Below are 13849 nucleotides of genomic sequence, written 5' to 3'. Positions count from 1 at the left end.
TAGGTAGGTTACGGAGGACTGGAACGCCTGGTGTCTAACAGAGGTAAACAGGCATGTGTTCCAAGCCCTCCTCTAACTACGGCACGAGCTTCCTGGAACCACACGAGGCTGCACCAGGAGATTATTGAGGTTGTCAAAGGGGAAGTACATGGCCTTACAAGGGCATTAGTAGGATTGTATTACAAATTGAAGAGGCAAGCTGTGGTGTTACAGATAGTAGGTAGTTAAACTAAAAATACTTGGATAATAAGACGTACGCATAAAAAAAGATATAAAAATGCATAGGCAACAATACACAAAGCACAATGCGTAAAATGCATAAACAGAGAGCACAAAAAAAAAAAAAAAAAAAAAAAAAAAAAAAAAAACAGGTACATACACATAGTCACTTAAGGCACAAAAAGATAAATGGAGTACATGAAGTCACATGAAAGCTGGAGCACAATGTTAGTGTAAGGCAGTTCTGTTGTATATAAATACAGGTACATCTTGAATGAAGAATGATGAGTTCATGAATACTCATGTGTGCAGAAGAGTGCTGTTAGATTGCTAAGGCGTTGATTATTGTAACGTCGCTAAGAACATAGATAAAAACACTGATAAAAGGCACGAGGATGTTTTGTAGCACTAATTATTGGGCAGTGCCCCAGCAATGTGTGCACCGTGAGGCACACAAGCGTTCACTAACACTGCATAAGAAGATGCTTGTTCACATGCTGTTGAAGGGATTACACACGTATCATTATGGAGCCATAACACATCTCACTAAGGAGATGCCACATATTTGTGAATTGTTAGTATTGCCACTTTAGATTGTGGGCAGGGGAACTTAAACACACAGTTGTGGTGAAGCCCAGATATTGTAAAATTCACTGGACTAGTCTTAGAGCTTATCGTCAGTACACCAGAGCGTCATTTTAGCACGGAAGGCAAAGGTCTGTGCCCAATGCCGCGATGGTATTCATGATGCTGGAGATTGAATTAACCGCTCCTTTGTGCGTTATAAGGAACCGGTGATAGGCGTTCCTATTATTTGTAGGTAGCGGAAGATGGTGTGCAGCCGTCAAAGGACATTCAAATACGTAATGGTCTGGTGACCCTTCAGATCCACAGACACAGATATCTGTATTTGAGATGCCGTGGCGATTGTAATAGCTGGGAAATGGGCCGTGACCCGTGATGAAGGTGAGAGGTGCTACGGCAAAGAGTCGATCGGTGGAAACTTTCGGGAGGTAGGTGAAATTCCGTCTGGCTGTATCGCATTCGGTCCACTCACGTTGCCATTGGTGCATTCCTTGCTCTCGTAGGAGGCCCTTTAGATAAGAGCAGGGCGCAGGTACGGTGATGGGTTGGGCTGTCGGGTTGGAAATTGCATCTTTGGCCAACGTGTCAGCAGCCTCGTTGCCCTCATTATTCGCATGGGCTTTAACCCAGACTAGATTGAGATGGTAATGAGGGTGTTGCATAAGGAAATGTTGGAGACTGAGTATGAGGGGTGAGACATGATGATGGTTCTCAAGTGCAAGTAAAGTTGAAAGGCTATCGGTATAGATATTTGCTCGTGGGATCTGGCAATCTATGAGATGTTGCACTGCTGCCGTAATTCCCAGTACTTCCGCCTGGAAGATGCTATTGTGAGCGCGAAGTTGTCCTTGCCAGTCGTGTACAGTTTTGCCATTCTCATAGTGCACAAAAGCACTGCCTACACCATTCTCCTGCTTTGAACCGTCTGTGTAGATCTGGTTCCCATTCCGTGGTGCGTGTGTCGAGGTGTGAGTCTGTTGCTTGTCAATTTTGATGTGGGTTCCACTTCCTCTGAGAGCTGGATGAGTATGGGTAGAAGTGGAGGGACGTTCGAACTGGACTGGACTGTAGCTGGTATTTGCGAAAGTTGCATCTTTGCGTAGGTGGATCAATTTAGTAAAAGTTGCCTCCATCTCTGCTTTTATATGAAGTGGTAATATGCCGGCTAGAACTGTTGCTGCACTGGTGGCGGTTGTGCGGTAGGCTTTGCTTAATTGCAGGGCAAAGGGGCGTTGTAAGTTGCCTGATCTTGCGAGTACCCATTGGCTGCGCCCAGATCACTGCAGCGTATAAAGCTATTTTTTCTACAACTGTGAGGTATAGCACTTTTTGGATATGGGGGTTTTGGCCCCAGTTGCGACCTTGAAATTGTCTTGCTATGCGGGCGATAATTGACGTCTTGTTTCTGGTTTCCATGATATGCGGAATCCAGGTGAGACCTTGGTCCCATACTACCCCTAAATACTTGAGATTCCGCACAATTTTGATGTTTCGGCCTAGGAGTTTTATGCATGGACGACGAGTTGGATTGGTGCCTCGTCTGGGAATTATTATTGCTGACGATTTTCCTATGGAGATCGTGAACTTTAATTTGTTGCATGCGGTGGTAAATAAGGTGCAGGTCTCTGTGCTGTTGCGTTCCAGTTCTTTCCTAGTGCGTCCTTTTACGAGCAGGGCTACGTCGTCTGCATAAGCAATGATGTTTGTATGCTGTGGCCAGTTGGTTGACAAAGGTAGCAGCTGTTCCTGACAAAGGTAGCAGCTGTTCTGACAAAGGTAGCAGCTGTTCCACGGCTGGATATGGAGTCGAACAGATTTTGGCTAAAGTGCAGAATCGTCCACTTATTTGATCGGCGTTTGTTTGGCGCTTTTTACAAGAGTAAGAAGAATTGGATTTTTGTCAATTTTCTTTGACATTTTAAGTGAAAAAAGGTCAATGTGTACAAGGAGTGCGCAATGCCATTTTTGTGCAATTCTGGGATGTGTTTTTAAGTGAAAATAGGTCGATGTGTACATGGATACCGAGTATTTGCAATTCTTAAAAACGCGCCAAGCTGTAGGCGATTCTGCACTTTCCCCCAGATTTTGATTGACAATTCCGAGCCTTCCAGTCCAATGAAACTTAACTTGGCGGTCTGGTATTATGTTGCTGAAAGGTGGAGAGACAAAGGCTCCGGAGATATGGCACAGCTATAGACAATGAAAGCCTCAATAATGTAATTGTGGCATGTCAGAGTGCTGAAAATGGATTAGAAGTAAATGAAATCTGCAAGTTAGAATGCAATTTGTACTCCTTGGCACCACATATCATGAATCTAGGTGCTGAATGCAAAACGATAAAGAATGTAAACTTTCAAAATTTCTTCCTCTCTCTACATCCACAGATATATATTAACTGACTAAGATATATACTCGTACCTATCCCTGCAAATGAATGCAACAACTCGTTATCTGTTACCACATTAATAGGTGTGAAGCGCGGTTTATAAAGTCGTCGAAACTCTTTTTCCATCTTCATTTCATTTAACGTAATTGCGTGCTCATGCTCTCCATGAAACGTGCTCATACTTTGTACAGAATCTCCGAAAAAACTGAGAGCATTTTTCTTGATTTTTTTTTTTTTTTTTCTTTTTCCAAATTCGAAAAGAAAACAGTCCTTTTTATAGATTTAGGCTTTCTCACGCCTAAATCTAGAAAAGGAAACCAAATATACTTTTTATTATCTTATAAGGTATTTTTGCCCTCCTATACGCATGCCTTCGTGATATAATTGGAAGCATATCTTATGCGTATTCGAGAGGTCCAGGGTTCAAGTCCCAGCGAGGCACTGCACAAACGTTATTGACTTAAGAAATTTTCTAAACTACAAAGTAATAAATGCGAATTTATCCTGCACTTCGGAGGTACTGAAAATGTCTTAGAGTTTTTTTCTGTCTTTGGCTTCATTATCCGAAAAACTGTCGATGAGTTCTGCAATTACTTCGAAATTTTAACAGGAGCAATCAACTGCAGACACACGTGTTTTCATCTTGTAACAATGTATTTAAGTTGTAGAGTCATTAGGTTATTTTGAAGGAATAGACGTGAAAAATTGCAATGCCATCGTCGGGACTTAAACCCTGGACTCGAATACGCGTCGACTTTGCTTCCAATTACACCAAGAAGGTATGCGGAAAGGAAGGAGAAAATACCTCGCATACTCTCCTTTTTAAAGGGCGACTAGTGATGAGGGAACCCATTCGCCAAATACTGCTGATGACAAATTATACGTCCACCATCTTTTAGATCTTTTAGTTCGGGCGTCACTGTAAAGTCATTACAGTTTCCCTTCCGCATACCTTCTTTGTGCAATTAGAAGCAAAGTCGACGCGTATTCGAGTCCCGACGATGGCATTGCAATTTTTCACGTCTATTTCTTCAAAATAACCTAATGACTCTACAACTTAAATACATTGTTACAAGATGAAAATATGCGTGTCTGCAGTTGATTGCTCCTGTTAAAATTTCGAAGTAATTGCAGAACTCATCGACAGTTTTTCGGATAATGAAGCCAAAGACAGAAAAAGGCTCCAAGACATTTTCAGTACCTCCGAAGTGCAGGATAAATTCGCATTTATTACTTTGTACTTTAGAAACTTTCTTAAGCCAATAACGTTATTTTGGGTAGAAAGAAAAAAAGTTGCTGGTATCCTTGCAAGTCATAAACAATGTTTGCAATCATTTAAAATATGCTTTTGGTGTAACAGATAAATCTATCATGCAAAAATATGAGTACGTTATCGCACCAGATCAGGATTTTAAATGCATTAAAAACACTGGAAAATTTCTCGGTGGTGATGTTCCTGCCAAATTTTCTTTTTCTCCATCCTTCCAGCATGCCTTCGTAGTGTAACTTTAGCACAATCAATGCACATTCGAGAAGTCCAGGATTCGAGTCCCAGCGACGGTATTACATATTTTTCACTTCTAAATCTATTGACTACAAAGATGGCCTGAACTAAAAGATGACGGACAATAGTTCGTCACCAACAGAACTTGGCGACTGGGTCCCCTAATCCCAGTCGCCCTTTAAAAGGAAGAGCATATCAGGTGGTGTTTTCTCACTCCTTCCGGTGTAACGGTAACAAATTTGGCGCGTATTTGAGAGGTCCAGGGCTCGTGTCCCGGCGGGGGTACTGCTAATTTTTCACGTCTCCTGCCAATGCCAATGATTTGCAATTTTCGGAGTGCCTATGGTTCAAAACCATTTACCTCCACATCAGAATTACTAAAAGTGAGCAGAAATAGGAAAAATTTGGCATAAGCGATTTACTTGATGCTCAATAGAGGGAGCCACAGGCTCGAGAAAGCTTAGGGATAGAGATAAGATAATAAAAACTTAAGTATCATAATCTTTTTATAAGTTTTTAGGTTTTTATAATTTTTTTGTATTTTATATTTTATACTTTTTTTGTTTATAATTTTTTATACACAATACAAACACTAAAGCAAAAAGCGGATAGGAAAGAGTTTACGATTAATAGGCTCATTGGCATGTGGCTTGTGTAGGATAGTGCAAATAATAAAAAGGGGGCGCGATGAAAATATTCATAGGCAGATTTTAAAATCTGCGGGAGATGTGATTCTATGTGAACAGACTGATAACTTGAAGATCTTGATTGCAGGTATTGATGATGGATAAAGCAATTATATGGCAGCTCGCTGAAGAGACGTCCTTCCTTCTTGGCGCAGGGGCTGGAACTGATGTTGAGAGGGCGTGTCTAGCCCTTTTGGATGGTGGGTAGATGTCGAACTCTCGGCCAATCACCGCTCAAGGATCAAGGAAGTGCAATTTACGGAGTTCATAGGCAATTACGCCTTTACCTCCACATCTTCAAAGGAAATTAAATCATCCGAAAGAGGGTATTGTCAAATAGGGTAAAAATTTTGATAAGCCGAATGACTTGGAGTAAGTGCCTTCACACTGAGTCAAAAAAAGGCAAAAAAAACTCAGAAGGTCTTAATTTTGCGCCGAAAAAGGGCCAGAATAATTTAGAAAGAGGCAGCCAGAAAAATTTTGACTAGAAAAATAAAAGGTGAAGTTTCCTTGAGCCTTGATAATCATTTTCTTTGCATACGTCAGATGAAGAATACGCAGGGGAATTCCGATGCGCGTTCTTCGAGGTGGGAGGGAGGGGGGAACCTGTTTACAGGTCGAAAAAGTAGTTCTGTCAGTGATCAGCTGGGAGGGAGAAGTTTCATTTTTGACCGCTATTCAATGCGGTTTTTAAAAGCCAAAAGGACGCTGTTAAGAAAGTTCCTTTTTAAAGGAAGAGAGAAGTTAAAGTTTAAAGAATCTTTTTCAGTTTAAGAAATCTTTTTCAGTTTTATTGCAGTTGATAGATTAAAGTATGTTAAATCAGTCCTATTTGACTGTGATGTTTCTTATTAAAGAAACGTTAAGGAGGTTCCTCGAGTTAATGCCGTGTGCATTAAAGAACTTTAGAGGCGGGGGGGGGTTAAGGAACGAGAGGTAGTTATTCACGTGGCTATCAGTGTGCTCATATCTAGCCCGTTTAAATGGCAGAGCTGAATATTCCCTGTTAAGAACCGCTCTGGGTCTTTTTCGGGAAGAAGCAACAGCAGGATCGTATACGGGTAGCATATGAAGCACAGGATTTGCAACACGTTGAATATTTTTGAAAAATGTTTCCGAAAGTCGCTGTATATAGCGATTAATGGGCATAATTTTGAGGTCGTTATGAATCTCTTCGTTCCGTACAAACCACGGAGCTTTTAGAATTTGCCGAAGCATTTTAGATTGAAAAATTTGGACATGTTTTCTGTTAGTCAGTGCACATGGGCCCCATACGGGACACGCATACCGGCCTAATCATTGATTTGTAGAGCAAGATTTTGTTATCAGTTGACAGGTCGCTATGACTAGCTAAGAGGGGGCGTAGGGCGGTTTTGACAGCTGTCGCACCCGCTATGATTTTGCGGATGTGAGGCTGCCAAGTTAATTTTGAGTCTAGTAAAACACCTAGATATTTGTAAGAAGAGACCCAGGGAATGGGTTCACCGAAGAGCATTAAGTTAGGTAAATTTGGGATGTTTCTTCGGATGAACATGGTGGCAGCACATTTTGCGACATTAATTTTGATTTTATACAGACCGAGCCAGAGTTCTAAGGTCGAAAGGTAATTCTGCAATTGTGAGATTACCTGGAGGGTGTTGGAGTGTTGAGAAATGATGGCTGTATCGTCTGCGTATAATGCAAGATCGATATTTGGGGCCTTAGGAATGTCATTTACATAAAGGTTAAAGATTGCGGGGGCGAGGAGACTTCCTTGAGCCACCCCAGCATAGATTGGGCGGGGAGAGGTGAATTCGTGGTTAACTCGCACGCGGAAACTGCGTCCGGTCAAGTACGAGTTAATAATTTTAATGAGATGAGCCGAAAAACCAAGCCGCATGAGCTTGTAAATAATCCCGTCATGCCAAGTCCTGTCAAAAGCTTTGGCAACGTCTAGATAGACAATTCCAGTTTTCTCTCGCTTACGAAAGCCTTCATGAATGAATTCCACTACACGGAGTAACTGGTGTACCGTGGAGTGTTTAGGTCGGAAGCCGAATTGTTCCGGGATTAGTAAATTTTGATCCCGACAGAATTCATTCAGGCGATTAAGTAAGACAAATTCATAGATCTTAGAGAGAGAAGATAACAGACTGATGGGTCTGTAATTGACGGGCAGGTTTAAATTTTGTCCCGGTTTTGGAATGGGGACGACTGCTGCAATTTTCCAGCAGTCGGGGAAATAGCTTCTCCTGAGCATTAAATTTATGAGTACCGTGATCCATACGATAAACATAGGAGGGAAGTTTTTGATCATGCGATTCGAAATAGAATCTATGCCAGGTGCCTTGTCAGGTTTCAGTTTGTCTATGAAAACCATGACTTCAGAAGGGTCCGTCGGCCTGAGTTCAGATGTGGTAGGTTGTGTTAAAAAATCTTTAACCCGTGCTTGTATGCGCCCCTGTGTAACCGGGCGGTTACAGTAGGAGTCGTGGTTTGTTGTGAATTGAGTTGCAAGGCTGTCAGCTATGACATTCGCCTTTTCTGAGTCAGTGTAGGCCATCTGCGCGCCATTGGCCGTTTGAAGGGGCGGAATGTGTGTTTTATGTTTGCGTAATCGGGCGGCTGCGCGCCAAATCGATTTATCTTCAGTCGTTAGGGACTCAATGAATGTTTTCCACTCCGCTTGTTTTAATAAGCGGGTTTCGGTCCTTATCTCTTTCTGTATCTTGCGAAATTGGGCACGGATATTGGGATCTCGTGACCTTTACCAAATTCTTCGCAAGTAATTTCGCTGCTTAATTTTGAATTTAGTCTCAGGTGGGAGCCTAGCACCTGGATGTTTGCGTGGTTTTGAAGCCGCAGCTCTCGCTTCTTTCAGTAAAGACTCCAGACTTTTGATATGCCTGTCAAAGTCCGAATTGCTGGAAATTTTGATGGGAGGGAGTGAAGTTTTTTCCAAAATAAATCTAAAGTCGTCCCAATTTGTTGAGACTTGCTCCTCTAATTTTGAGTATCGATTTTGAATATCTAGGGATATCAAAACGGGGTAGTGATCAGAGTCCAATTCCTGAATCACTTTTATCTCATGCCGAAAAAATATATTATAAAAGGCAGCCAGATCAAGAACTGCAGAGGACCCTCTAATAGGGTAAAAAGTCGGGAGGGTAGGAGCTATGATCTGTACATGGTTACTCTGGCACCATGAATTTAGACTAATACCATACCTGTTCCTATTAGAACAAAACCATGCGGTATGGCGTGAATTTAGATCACCAGCAATTATTAGGTGATTTGAAATATTCAAAAGTTTATCAAAATCACTGACAGGAAAAGCTGGCCTTCCACGTGCTGTAGACAGTGAAAGTAGATAAGCTGAGACTATTGTCAGCGGGGAGGAATTTTGAAGGAAAATTTTGATGATTGTCGCTTCCAAAAAATTTAAATCAGGGGACGGTATCATGTGGTGCTTTAACGAACGCTTCACATAGATACAAATGCCACCACAGGGATTTCTGCCCTGTGACACCCTGTCAGTACAATAAATGTCATAATTCCCAATTTTGGGAGTATTCCCTGGGGTAAGGTGAGTCTCTTGGACTAAAAACACGTCAATATCGTGCTCTACTACAAAATCACGAACTTCGTGAATTTTTTATGTTAATCCATTGGCATTCCACGTGCAAATGGTCAGTTCTCTGGTGGTATTTGAACTGTTATTCATAAAATTGAATTTTAAGCCGTTATTAGAGGTTCATCACTGAAAAACAGAAGACGTGGGTCTAAAAAAACCGAATTAGGTTGAAAGCTCAACATAGCTTTCATAAATATAAAATGCCCTCATTAAAGCATCTGCTTGCCTGAGTTTAGGCATTGCTTTTTTGAAGGCAAGGAGCAGAATATGCTTGTCTACCGCTGGGTCGCGGGAGATTTCGATTAAGCATTTTAGTGTAGATGAGAAGACATCGTCTGAATCATTGCTACACTCTGCTGGGGCTTCTGCAACCGGCAGTCTTGGATTCGTGGATTTGAATCCGTGCTCGGTGGTGTTCTTCACCATCTGTGCATAAGATGGTGAACTGACGTTGCTTGGGGGAGCAGGCATGGGACGTCTTGTCTCAGCATTTGCTGGGGGCTTAGAAGAACCCTGCGGGGGGCTGTCTGAGCAGCTGCCCTAGTCCTAGGGGCGGAATTTTTACCGCGAGCCCGTTTATTACCTGGGTAGCGGGGACAAGATTTATATGAAGCTGGATGATCTCCACCGCAGTTGCAGCAAGTGGCAGGTACGTCTAAGCCTTTGGTACACTCACGTGCCCAATGGGGTCCAGAGCATCTGACACAACGGATTGGAAGGGTGCAGAGTTCCGAAGAATGGAAAAAGCCCTGGCACCGAAAGCACTGAGTAGGGCCCTTGCGGCCGCGGTAACGCTCAATGCTGATCTCTGTGCCCCACATGTCAGTGACGGCAAACAGATGATCGAGGAAGGGGTGTGGGATAACTTGTAAATAAACAAGTGGCATTGGGTGTCTGGAGCCAGGCTGAGTAAGCCGAACGATGCGATGCACTTTAAATCCCATCGCCTCAACTTCCTCTTTGATATCCCCAATTTCAGTTTCAACAGGGAGGCCTCTGATGACAATTTTGACTGGCCGGTCCTGCTTTAGATCGAAAGTTTTGAACTGGATGCCGGCTTGCTTCATCCAGCGGGTGACCTCCCTGAACTCCAGCTCTGTCTGAACAAAAATTTTGAGATAAGGTCCAGTCAGGATGCTCCGTAAATTAGGGGCAATTTCTCTCATGAAAGACACTTGTGTCTTCCAGTTTTTGCTGCTTTTGAGATGTATTGCCGGAATCTCAGACTGCGGTGGGGGGGGGGTACGTTCCGTGCCTGCTCGGAATTAACTCCCTCACTAGTACTTGCAGTAGCAATTTCTGCATCACTGGATTGATCATTGATTAATGAATTTTTGATTTTTTCATACTTGTTAGTATTCCTCTCCTTTTTAGGAGTAGCATTTTTTGAAGTGGCTGTCAATTTGGAATAATATTATTTGCATCTTTAGTGTTTAGAGCCAAATCATCTATTGTGAGATCCACAATAGGCGCCTTCCCTTGCTTTCGAGCCGCAGGGGTGATAAACCCGTCGGAGTCGATAGTCTGCGTCTTTCGCTTCCGCGATGACGTCGACTGGACCGGTTTCCCCCGCACCTCGTGCTTTCTAGGATCTTCTGCGGATTGAGCGGCAGCCATCTTGGCTAAGCGCTCGCTCTCCAATATATTTAGAAATTCCTCTTTGGTTGAGGGAAGGTGAAAAATGGGTACATCTAGAGCATTAGCAATGTCATTAATCTTATGGAAAAGTGACTTACCCGCCCGGTCGAGCTGATCGTATCCACTTGTATCCAACGGAGTAGGAGTCCGCTTCATGAAGCTCTTCTGCCGTTGAATCGCTTCAAACTGCTGCTTCAGGTCGTAAAATTGAATCACAAGATTCATGCGCTCGTCATCTGGCGACGCTGATTGCACAGAGGGAGCTTGATCCCTAATTTCATTCATATCCTGGTCAATAATAACATTATTTTCGCAAAAATTAGGAGAATTGTCCTGCGTTGGCGGGAGCTCGTTACGCGAGCGACCGTCACCCTCGCCGTCCATCCTCGGAATCCCAATCACGGCTCTCGGTCTCTTCTGTGAGCTGCGAATAGCAGGATCGTATGCTGGCATCTGTTGACGTGCTCGATTATCAATCTGTTCAATTTTTAGGAATAAATTTTGACTATGTTTTTTGATAAGATAATCAACAGGTTTAATGTTAAGGTCCGAATGAATCACATCTGTACGGACGTACCAGTCTGCGTTTAGGGCCATACGTAAAGTTTTACTTTTTGATTGAAGTTTTTTCACATGAGTTTTTGCAGCAGTACCCCAGATTGTACATGCATACATAAAGACAGGTCTTATAATTGATGTATAGAGAAGAATTTTGTTTTTAATTGACAGATGGCTTTTTCGAGCTAATAAGGGGTAAAGTTGGGCTCTAGCACCTTTCGCTTTGTTGAGAACATTTTCAATGTGAAGGCGCCAGAGTAATTTTGAATCAAGTACAACTCTTAGATACTTGTAAGAGTTTGACCAGGGAACATAGTCATCAAAGAACTTAATATTAATGGAAGGGTACGGGAGGGGGCTACGTTTGAAGATCATAGCAGCACATTTAGCAACATTAATTTTTATTTTCCAAGTGATGAGCCAGTGCTCAAGGCTAGAGAGATATCTCTGAATGATTTGGACCAAGTTTTCAAGGCGTTTGTGTTGGGCTAGGATGGCCATATCATCTGCATAAAGTGCAAGAGTGATACTAGGTGATTTTGGTATGTCATTTATGAAAATGTTGAACAAAATTGGGCCTAAAAGTGACCCTTGGCGGACACCGCTTAGTATATTTCACGTCTCCTGCTTCAAAAAAGCCTAATGACTCTACAATGCAATTTATGGAAATCATCAATAGTTTTCCAGATGGTGAAGCCGCAGACATAGAAGGTGCTAAAATACTTTTTAATAACTCCGGAGTGCAGAATCAATTAAAATTTACTTCTACGCATTTTAGGAAACTTTGGATTCAGTAGTGATACTTGAAAAAAGAAACATCACATTTAGATCTGCTAACAAATAGCAGAAAATATTTACTATTGCTTTAACTGTATTTCTGGTGAAACACGTAAAAGTGTCTCATAAAAAATATGATAATGTTAATACGTCTAATCAGGACTCTAAGCATATCAAAGACAATCGAATAATTCTTGGAAAATGAACACTTTTTTTAAATCAAATTTCGCTTCCTCCAAACACAACAAATCTATTTCAAGTATGTCCGCATTATATCAGTTGATATGAAATATCGTTTCTACAATTCAAATATATTTAACCTGGCAGGCGACAGAGCTTTAACAATTAAAAAATAAGGATTTAGTAACATTTTATAGGAAAACTTTGTAATTTTGTAAATAAAATTTGAACTATTGTCTGCATTATTTATGCAAAATTTTCAGCCCTGTCGAACAACTCATTTGTCAGAATAATATTTAATTATAATTAATATATATATAATTAAATTCTCTTTGTAATACTCTTTATACTTAATGTTTAATTTTATATGATGGATTTGAACGAATAAATTAGGAATAGCCAAATCATCCATCAATTATTTACCTCAGGGTCCATACATATGGAATTTGAAAATATAGCACTGCGTATATTCATTCCACAAACTTTCGCGGTAACCACTCATTCATCTAAGCATATAAAGCAAGTATTGGACTCTCTTGCCTTAAAAAGAAAAATGTCGCCAAATATTTTTGAATAAAGCTTCAACATTTCTGACGCTTTCATGTGATACTTACGATATTTCATTTTCTCATTGGTTTGCATCCAAATGTGACTTGCACGGTAGTTGGCAAGAGCAATAAGAGTTAAAAAGAACTTTGGTTTATGAAATTTCATATAAAACTGTTTAAATTCTGTAGGTGTTCTTGATTTTTGATAAGATATTTAATTTTAACTTTTTCTTGTCAGCCAATCTCTACATACATAAACCGACAGATAACGAAAACAAAAGATTGCATAAATTATGAGTACTGCAACAATGAGGAAACTTATCACAAGTAATAATTGGCAACTGTTGCTTCTAACGTAACGAATTTCTACGTATTAGAAGTAACAATTGAATTGTCCAAAGTTTTGACAGATTTAATCTTTTCTTCAGGATCGTAGGCATTGTTTAGGTTTCATTTTGAACCTGAAATTGCAGTTATTCACTAGGGAAAATGGAATGGAGTATAAAACTGCTAACATCTTGCATCTAAAGTATCCACCAACAACAATCGGATTAACTTCTATTGCAGCAGGGCAGCACTTTTGGCAGTCAGTTTATTACGATTCAGAATAAGGTTTAATGATAAGCATTGACGTTTTGCAATCAAAAGCTTTAATACTTATAATTAAAGCTAATTATTAACTTTCTTTTTCCATATAAAAACAAAAAGAGGTAAAAAATTGCCTCGCTTTCAAATCTTTAGAAAAAATGTTTATGTTGTTAAAAAAAGAAGCTAACATTTGGTAATTTTTTCCATAACAAAATTTCTACTAGACGTAAAAAGTATGTTTAGTTTTTTGAAAGAGAAATGTAAAATCCTTCTCAAAAGATTTGGTATTGTAGAGACATTAGGATTTTTTGAAGTTATGGTACGTTCTACCACCGGCAACACTGAAAATATTTGCGTCTAAGGGAAAACATAAATGAATGAAACTGTCTTGAATGTGCTGATTTTTGGAGGCATTCTAATGATACTTTACATGCTTAAATATTTTGACATTTTTTTATAATAATGTACAAATTGTTCTAAAATTTGGACTCCTGCTTTTTTTTAGTAAATTTGTATGTCCAATTAAGTACACATAATTTACTATTTTGTTTAGTTTTTGCTCAGTTT

General features: G+C 40.6%; 1 protein-coding gene across 9 annotated transcripts in view; it reads right to left on the bottom strand.

Moving 5' to 3' along the window:
• The window catches only part of LOC118190545 (SEC14-like protein 2), a 186482-nt gene that overhangs the window by 28757 nt on the left and 143876 nt on the right, over positions 1–13849 (bottom strand). The window contains exon 1 of one of the 9 annotated variants that reach the window (XM_085808296.1): positions 10730–10998. The exons of the other annotated variants lie outside the window; for them this stretch is intronic. The gene's annotated coding sequence lies outside the window, so the exon portion shown is untranslated. Of the gene's footprint in view, positions 1–10729; positions 10999–13849 lie in introns of those variants that run through there. 9 annotated transcript variants of the gene reach the window in all.

This window comes from Stegodyphus dumicola, chromosome X1, assembly GCF_044657685.1.
Source record: "Stegodyphus dumicola isolate Sdum_Otavi_A_Nest chromosome X1, ASM4465768v1".
Classification (NCBI taxonomy): Eukaryota; Metazoa; Arthropoda; class Arachnida; order Araneae; family Eresidae; genus Stegodyphus; species Stegodyphus dumicola.
The sequence above is the reverse complement of the archived record's forward strand: the minus strand, read 5'-3'. Positions and strand labels throughout refer to the sequence as shown.